Raw genomic sequence first — 9,175 nt, 5'->3', positions numbered from 1 at the left:
CTTGAGACAGTTCCTCCGTCAATCATGTTTTCGCCGGCAGCTATGGCTTTGGGGCGGACTGTCCTATGGCCGATCCATTTCATAAACTCTTCCCTCTCGCCTGTACTGATCAAGGGTTTACCGGCTGTCTTCGCCTCCTAAGGAAGACCATTATTCACCATATCTGGGCAATTTTGTGCCTCCAATTTCCTTATACTCCCTGACTGTTGTAGTTAACAAATAATCCTTACTCTCTGTGCTTCGAGTATGGCCCAAGCAACACCAGAGGGTTTGCTGACGCGAGAGGAAGCCATAGTTATCGCAGAGATCCTCAGTCTCGTCTCCCTTCCCCATGTTAAACATCATATTATTAAGTCTAGTATCCACGTGTCAATTTTGTAGTTCATACTGGAAATGAATCTTACATTAGATAAATCATATCCACTTAAGCCATACATGAAACAACAATAACTCTAATAAGTCATATACTAGATAAATCATCACCAAGTAAGTCATACATTAGGTCATACATCAAGCATTTTCATCATCAATACCTAATCCATATAATGATTTATATAAGTAGTTTCATATGTCCAACTAAATGCATCAATATTACATAGCATTCATAAATAAATAACATAGAACTGCAAAATAGAGCCTTAGCATAGGTAGCTATCTAAGTCAAAATGGGCATCACAGATGCTCAAAAAGTGATGGGTAATCACTACATATAGTCTCTGCATCCTCCCAAGTAGCAGATCTTGGGCTATACTTGTCCCACTAGACCTTAGCTTGGTCCACCATGCAACGTCTGAGTTGTCTAACCCTATGGTACAATATGCATAATGGTTCGACAACTATGGTTCCCATGTCTGAGACCTGTAATTCCCTCCAATCCAGTCTGTGAGATTCATCAGAAACATAATGTCGTAAAATAGATACATGAAAAACATCATGAGTTTTATGAAAATGAGGTGGCAGCACAAGATGATAGGCAATTGGTCCAATCTTCTCCTTGATCCTAAAAGGTCCTACGAATTGAGGTGACAACTTTGTCCCTTTACCAAACCAAATGGTGCTTTTGTTGGGTTGGATACGAATAAAAACTTGGTCCCCTACTTCATAACTGTGATCAATCCTATGTGAATCAGCATAACTCTTCTGTCTATCTTGTGCTTCCTTTAACCTTTGTCGAATCTGTCTTACCTGTTCCTACATTTCTTGAACTAATTCTGGCCCAACTATTATTCGGTCCTTCAAATTTTCCCAACTCAGTGGCATCCTACATGGCCTTCCATATAGAGCTTGAAAAGGAGGCATCCTGATTGAACTATGGTAATTGTTATCATAGGCAAACTCTACCAATGGTAAGTACCTTTCCCACTGAGTCTTATTATCCATGACATACATTTTAAGCATGTCTTACATAAATTGAATTACTCTTTCAATCTACCCATCTGTTTTGGATTATATGCAGTGCTCAGGTTTAACTGAGTCCCTAGTGCTTACTGCAAACTTGTCCAAAACCTAGATGTAAATCGAGAGTCTCTATCATAAATAATTTTTGTGGGTAACCCATTTAGTCGAATAACTTCACTTATAAAAAATCGTGCCACATCAGTAAGATCGTAAGTGTCTCTTACTGGAATGAAATGGGCACTTTTTGTTAATTTATCAACTATAACCAGTATAGCATCGTGTCTCTGTGACGTGAATGGAAAACCCAAAACAAAATCCATTGAAATTACCTCCCATTTAGACATAGGGATGCCAAGTGGTTGTAGGATTCATGCTAGATGGCAATGGTCAACCTTCACTCGTTGAAATTCAAGACATTTGGCGACAAACTAGACTATGTCGTGCTGCATGTCTGGCCAAAAGAAGAGTTTCTTTGTGTCTGTGTACATCTTCTACACTCCAGGATGTGCACAATAGAGTGCTGTATGTGACTCTTCGAGGATGGTCCTTCTTATACCCCCTTCCTTAGGTATGTACATTCTCCCTTGAAATCTCAATAGTCCATCTGGTTCAAGGACATATCCCTCAAACTTTGGTTCTATCTGCTTTCCACTCTTGAGTTTTGAGATAACCTTTAGATACCAACTATCTTCAAAGAGTTTCTCCAACACACATTCCCTCAAATTTACCTTTAAAGATACTAGGGAGAAGGTTCGTGGCCACCTACTTAGTGCATCGGCCACCACATTCTCCTTTCCCTTAATGTATGAGATCTCAAAATCATGCTCACTCATGAATTCGCTCCACCGCCTTTGTCTAGCATTCAAATCCCTTTGAGTGAAGAGGTGCTTCAGGCTTTGATGATCTGTTCTTAACTCAAATATTTTCCCAACGAGGTAGTGTATCCACAGTTTCAAAGCTAACATCACTGCTGCTAACTCTAAGTCATGGGTATCATACAACTCTTCATGTTTCTTCAATTTTCTAGATGCTTAAGCTATTACTCCACCTTCTTGCATCAATACTGCTCCCAATCCTTGCTTCAAAGCATCAGTGCAGACAACGAAGTCTTTTCCCATGCCCAGTACTCGAAGGATTGGTGCACTAGTTAGTAACCTCTTTAGTTCTATGAATGTAGTGTCACATTCATATGCCCATTCATACCTGGCCCCCTTTCGTTGTAATTTGGTGATGGGTTTTGCAATCCTAAAAAACCCTTCCACAAACCTATGATAATACCCTGCTAAACCCATAAAACTATGCACCTCATGAGCATTTTTTGGTACTGGCCAATCCATTATGGCCTTTACCTTTTTCAGGTCAACTGAAATCCATTCTCCTGAAATGATGTGCCCAAGGTAATGAAATTTCTTCTGAAAGAAGGAACATTTGACAATTTTCCATACAATTGATTTTCCCTTAAGCAAGTCAATACAACCCTTAGGTTATTTTCATGCTCCTTTTCATTCTTGGAATACACAAGAATGTCATCTAGAAAGACTTGCACAAGTTGGTCCAAATACTTCCTAAACACCCCATTCATGAGGCTCATGAATACTATTGGTGCATTGGTCAAACCAAATGTAACAACTACGAACTCGTAGTGCCAAAACCGAGTTCGAAATGTAATTTTTGAGATTTCACCTTCCTTAATCCTCAATTGGTGGTATCCAGATCATAGATTGATCTTTGAGAAAATCGTTGCTCCCTTCATTTCATCAAAGAGGTCATCTATTCTAGGTATCAGGTACCTCTTTATTGTGGCTCTATTCAAGTCCCTATAATCTATGCATAGCTTTAAGGAACCATCCTTTTTCTTGACAAAAATCATTGGTGCACCCCAAGGTGAGATACTAGGTTTGATAAATCCCAAGTCTTAGATCTCTTTTAACTACATCTAAAACTCACAAAGTTCTGGCGTTTTCAACCTATAGGGTGTCCTAGATATTTGTTTTGTACTAGGGTTTTAGGTCGATTGTGAAATCAATCTCCCTTACAGGAGGTAATCTAGGCAATTCCTTAGGAAAAACATCCTTGAATTCTGACAAAATTGGGTGTTGATCTAGGGAGGGTCCTTTCTGGTCACTTACAGCCTCGACCACATATAGCTTGCAACCTTGTCAGAGATAATTCTTTACCTTCATCATGGATATGAATCATAGCGACACTCCTCTCATCATTCCACAAATCTCAACTGGCCTACCTACATCGTCTAAACAAATCACCTTCTTCTTGAAATAGTATACCAAATCTTGATGAGCTTCTAGCCAGTCCATTCCAATAATTACATCATACGTCCCCAATGCTGTGACGTATGCCTTCAACTTAGTTATACACATCCTGAGGTTTACCTGACATTGGTCAACACTAGGTCCTACTGCTTGTTTTATCCTAGAAGTCATCTCAACTTGCTTAAAGTCATCGTGCTCATAGGTTTCCAATCCACATTTTTCTAATGGAACTGGTGAATTGAAACTATCTGTAGCACATGAAACAAACAAAATTTTAACTTTTAATTTGTTTATCATACTTGAGGTTTCTACCACGGCATATTGATGTTCAACTTGTTGGCTATCAACTATTGCATAGATTCAATGGTGGCCACTTTCTCCCCCCATTGGTGCTTTTCCTTCTCTAGAGTTGTTACTAGTTTGTAACTCAGAATAGTCACACTAGTAGTGAGGTCCCCCACATCCCCAACAAGTGATGCGTAGTAGAATTTTAATAGAATGTTGTGGAGTTGTCTGGAAATAGTTCCTTCCCTTGGGACCCCTGCCCCTACTTGTTGCTCCTCACGTATGACCTTGATTTGCACGCGCCCTTGAAGCTGCGCGTGAAGCTGCACTAATAACCATTTAAATCCCCATTGTGGATGCTCTGGGTACAACCCTATTTCCATATAGTGGTGGCCTCAACCTTCCTCCCCTACGAAAGGTACGAGGGGCCTTCCCCATAAACCTTGTTTTTTGTGGAAAAATGGTTTTGTTTCCACCTGTTAAGTCTAAGTGTTCTTCAACATAACGAGTGTGTTCCACAACTTTTGGAATGGAGGATGGTTTCCACATCCTTACCATTGCCCTAATATTAGGGTTCAATCCATAAATGAAACGATTTGCTTGGCACTGGTCAGTATCCATGTAGGAGACATACTCGACCAATTCCATGAATCTAATCTCATATTCTTCTATCGTATGATTTCCTTGTACCAAGGCATGGAAGGCTCCTCCCTGTTGTTCTTCATAATATGTTGGTAGGTACTTTTTCCTGAATCTTTCTTCAAATAACTCCCAAGAAACTTTGTCCAAAGTGAGGTGTAGTTGATTCTCTAAGTTGCCCCACCAATTGAGAGCACTATCTTTGAGTTGGAATATCGCTATTTTAGCTTTTGAATTGGAAGTACAATCTCTTAGTGTGAAGAACATTCTCATTTCCTCTAACCAGGATTCTACACATTAGTTGGCATGACCTCCAAAAAATTCTGGGAGCTTAATCTTTTGGAGCTCCCTAGTAATATCCTCAATTGGAGGTCCTCTATCAGAGTCTCTTGATACCTCGAGATTTCTGAACCCTGATGGAGGGTGCTCTACTTCCACTTCAATTATTTGGTGCCCTTTTAAAGTCCCATTAAATGCTTATAGGTAACATAAGATGAGAGCCAAATCCGGTGAAGGTAATGGGTTACTTGTAGGAGGTCCTTGTGATGACCTTCCTTGACCTTGATTTCTTCGCATTCTCACCATTTTGAATTGTTCAAATATTTGTATGATACACAAGACTCATGAATCCAACTTAGGACTTGTCCAATCTTAGCTGACTCACATACATGTGTATAACAATAGTCATAAGGTTTTTTTCTTTTATTATGCTCGTAAACAAGCATTATTAGTACTGAGAAGATTCCCAAGGATCTACCAAATCCTCTCATGTGTGAGTTATACATAACTTACAATTTTTCTCTTGATAGTTGCTAGGCACTGGTGCAATGTACTTTGTAGGTCATGCTCTAACATAAAATTGTTTTCTTCAGTGCCATAGTTATAATTTAATATTAAGCTAATTGATAACTTGGCTTAATATATTCAAATAATCAAGTTAATTACTAATGTGAATAATACCCTTTTTAGTCATGTAATCCTTCTATGGCCATTAGTTGTTCCTTCCCAAGATTTATATTATGTTTGAAATCATTTATGTCTATTTTATGAATCTTGGGATCTCATATAGGACATATACACAATTGGTCTCACCTCTTGAAGAGGCAGTGTCCTTGAAGCAAGGTTTCTAAGAAATTATCCATGAATGCATATATATATATATTTGCAATAATTAGATTTAAAGAAGAAAAATAACATTTCTAAAATAAATGTGAATTCTTACGAGCTTCATAGACAAAGTCTAAATATTGTGGGATGAAAAAATGCTATTTTTGTGATATTAATAGAATGGAGAATGGAAATTAATATCATTTATATACTTGTATTAGACCAAACATAGAAATATTAATTTCAAAATGTATTTAACATATAATTTTCATAACACAGTGTAAGGGTAATTACCCAGACACCAGTGGATGTGAAGCTCCAAGCAGAAATTGAGGAGTATATGCATTCATTTGAATACACAAAATCGGTCGATATATCTGGAGAGAGAAGCAGCATTCCGTTTGAGACAGTCGATGCATACATTCAAGGTCTACTGAGGGGGACATTGATTCAGCCATTTGGGTGTAGGCTTGCGGTGGAGGAGGAGAGCTTTGCAGTGGTGGGGTACAGTGAAAATGCCCCTGAGATGCTGGATGTTGTGAGTGGTGCCCATGCGGTGCCGAGCATCGGGGGGCAGCAGGAAGAGGGGGGTGGTAGTGGCAGCGTCGGGGGGCTTATGATAATTGGTATGGATGCCTGGACACTTTTCAGGCCTGCAAGTACCACTGCCCTGTAGAAAGTGGCCACCTTCGCAGACGTGCATATTTTGAACCCACTATTTGTCCGTTGCAATAGCTCTGGTAAGCCATTCTATGCCATTCTTAACATAATAGATGCAGGGTTTGTCATAAACTTTGAGCCAATGACACCTCCTAATGTGCCTGTATTTGCCATTGGTGCACTGCAATCATACAAGTTGGCTGCTAAGGCCATTTCTCACTTACAGTCTCTCCCTGGTGGAGATATTTGGTTGTTGTGTGACAATGTGGTGCAGGAGGTGTGGGAGCTTACTGGGTATCACCATGTGACGGCATATTGATTTCACGAAGATGAACACGGTGAGGTAGTTGTAGAGGTGAGAAGACCTGATCTGGAGCCTTGTTTGGGTATACATTATCCTTCCACTGATATTTCCCAGGCTTCTAGGTTTTTATTCATGAAGAACAGAGTGAGAATGATTTGCGATTGTTGTGCCCCTCTTGTGAAGGTAATATAAGACAAACCATTGTGTTGGCCTTTGAGCTTGTGTGGATCTGCACTATAGGCACCTCATGGCTGCCATGTGCAGTTCCTAGCCAACATGGGTTCTATTGCATCTTTGGTGATGTTAGTGACGATAAATGAGAATGGAGATGACAGTGAAGGTAGTGGGCATCAGCAACCGCAGAAAGGAAGGAAGCTTTGGAGCCTTGTAGTTTGCCATCACACAAGTCCACGGGTTATCCCTTTCCCTTTGAGGTATGTTTGTAAATTTCTGATGCAAGTTTTTGGCATTCAACTAAACAAAGAGGTTGAATTAGCCACTCAATTGAGGGAAAAATATATCTTACATGTCCAAACTATGCTCTGTGATATGCTTCTTCGTGATGCACCTATTAGGATCGTATCTCAGAGTCCCAACATTATGGACCTTGCAAATGTGATGGGGTTGCTTTATTATATGGGAAACGCCTTTGGATTTTGGGGACCACTCCTACTAAGGCTCAGATATTGGATATTTCATATTGGCTCCTCGAGCATCACAGAGATTCCACTGGTTTGAGTACTGACAGTCTTGCAGAAGTAGGCTATCTAGGAGTTGTGTCACTAGGTGATGCAATTTGTGGAATAGCCGCAGTCAGAATTACCTCCAAAGACTTCTTATTTTGGTTCAAGTCTCACACAACGAAAGAAATAAAATGGGGAGGTTCTTAACATGATCCCAATGATAAAGAGAATGGTAGGAGAATGCACCCTCAGTCATCATTCAAATCATTCCTAGAAGTTTGAAAGGCGAAGTCTTCCTTGGGAGGATGTCGAGATGGATGTCATCCATTCGTTGCAGTTGATTCTGAGGGATTCCTTTCAAGATATTGATGACAGTGACAAGAAAACCATGATACATTCACAACTAAATGACTTGAGGCTTCAAGGAATAGATGAACTAAGTGCAGTGACAAATGAGATGGTAAGGTTAATTAAAACTACAACTGTGCCAATTTGGCAATCGATTCTAATGGACTCATAAATGGATGGAATACTAAAGCAGTTAAACTCATAGGATTGTTGGCAGATGAAGTTATAGGGATGCCTTTAATTGATCTTGTTCAACATGACCAGGGTGAAACCGTGAAAAAAATGCTCTACTTGGCTTTGCAAGGAGGAGAAGGAGCCTGAATGTCCACAGAACTTTACTCTAACTGATGCACCATCTATGCAGAAAGACAACATTTCTGGGTCAAAATCTATGCAGAACTATAGTAATGCAGCTGAGTTGGAGACTTTACAAAACACAATACCAAGAACAAGGCATAACGACACTACACAGGGGCCTAAATCTAGAAAAATGTCATATTTTGAGGGAATAAATCTGCATATGGGCTGCCAAACTTCTAAGAATACATTCTTTGTATCGTGTTATCTAAGCTAGGAATTACTTAAACAATACCAATGAAGCCATTGAAAAGAAAACATTACAAGAAATATCAAATACATGCTCTAAAACCTGCTGTTGATGATGTTGCAAAGGCATTTGTGGCTGTTGTTGTTGGAAGAGCGAATTATGCATCAAGCTTGATGGTCCATGAGAAATAGGTTGTGTTGCTGAGCTTTGAAGATGTGGGTACTTTCCTTCCATTGAAGTGAAATGATAGAGATCACAACCCTAAAATCTCCTTACAGATGTAGTTAACCTTAGTACCTCTTCCTTGAGATGAATGAGATCGATTTTGGGCAGCAACACGATATTTTATACCCAATGACAATGGAATATGTTCATACGTAGGTGCTTGGCCCTTTTATAGCAGGATGGATGTTAGAGTCAATGAAAGAAAAAAGGATATCTCATCTACTATAGATGATTACCTTAAATTTGGTAAACAACATTCATAATTTATGGATTTCTCCTGGATTTTGCAGAATTGATAACTATTGTTTTTCATGAGCTAGAAAGGAATATTTTTGTATTTTGCAGGTTATAATGCATATATATATGTATGAAATATCATGCATGCAACAGATAAACAAACCTAGATATTCCCTTGCTGTAGCATGAGAATCTTATTCTTTATCAAACAAAGTCTTGTAAAGTTTCTTCTCTGCTTTCAATATAATAATAACTCAGGATTTCAATCTCGTTGTTTGTAGTAAAATACAAACAATATAAATGATTTCTTATGAGAATCCACCTACAAATATTCATACATATAGAAAGTGTATAGAAAATAAAAGGGATTTGTATCCCAAATTACGGATTCTTTTGGGTGTTAAATTCTGCACTTCAGATGGGTTTAGCAAATAACAGGGCTTTTCATCCCACATACGTTTTTTTGTGTGGG

At 39.1% G+C, this 9,175-nt stretch overlaps 1 pseudogene; it reads left to right on the top strand.

Annotated features, from left to right (window-relative positions):
• Positions 1-2,736: 2,736 nt before the first annotated feature.
• Positions 2,737-8,015, top strand: LOC149242502 (phytochrome pseudogene; annotated as a pseudogene).
• The last annotated feature ends 1,160 nt before the right edge of the window (positions 8,016-9,175 follow it).

Source organism: Pinus tabuliformis, chromosome 8 (assembly GCF_031772625.1).
Source record: "Pinus tabuliformis cultivar Carrire ecotype Pingquan chromosome 8, CPIR1, whole genome shotgun sequence".
Taxonomy (NCBI): Eukaryota; Viridiplantae; Streptophyta; class Pinopsida; order Pinales; family Pinaceae; genus Pinus; species Pinus tabuliformis.
The sequence above is the reverse complement of the archived record's forward strand: the minus strand, read 5'-3'. Positions and strand labels throughout refer to the sequence as shown.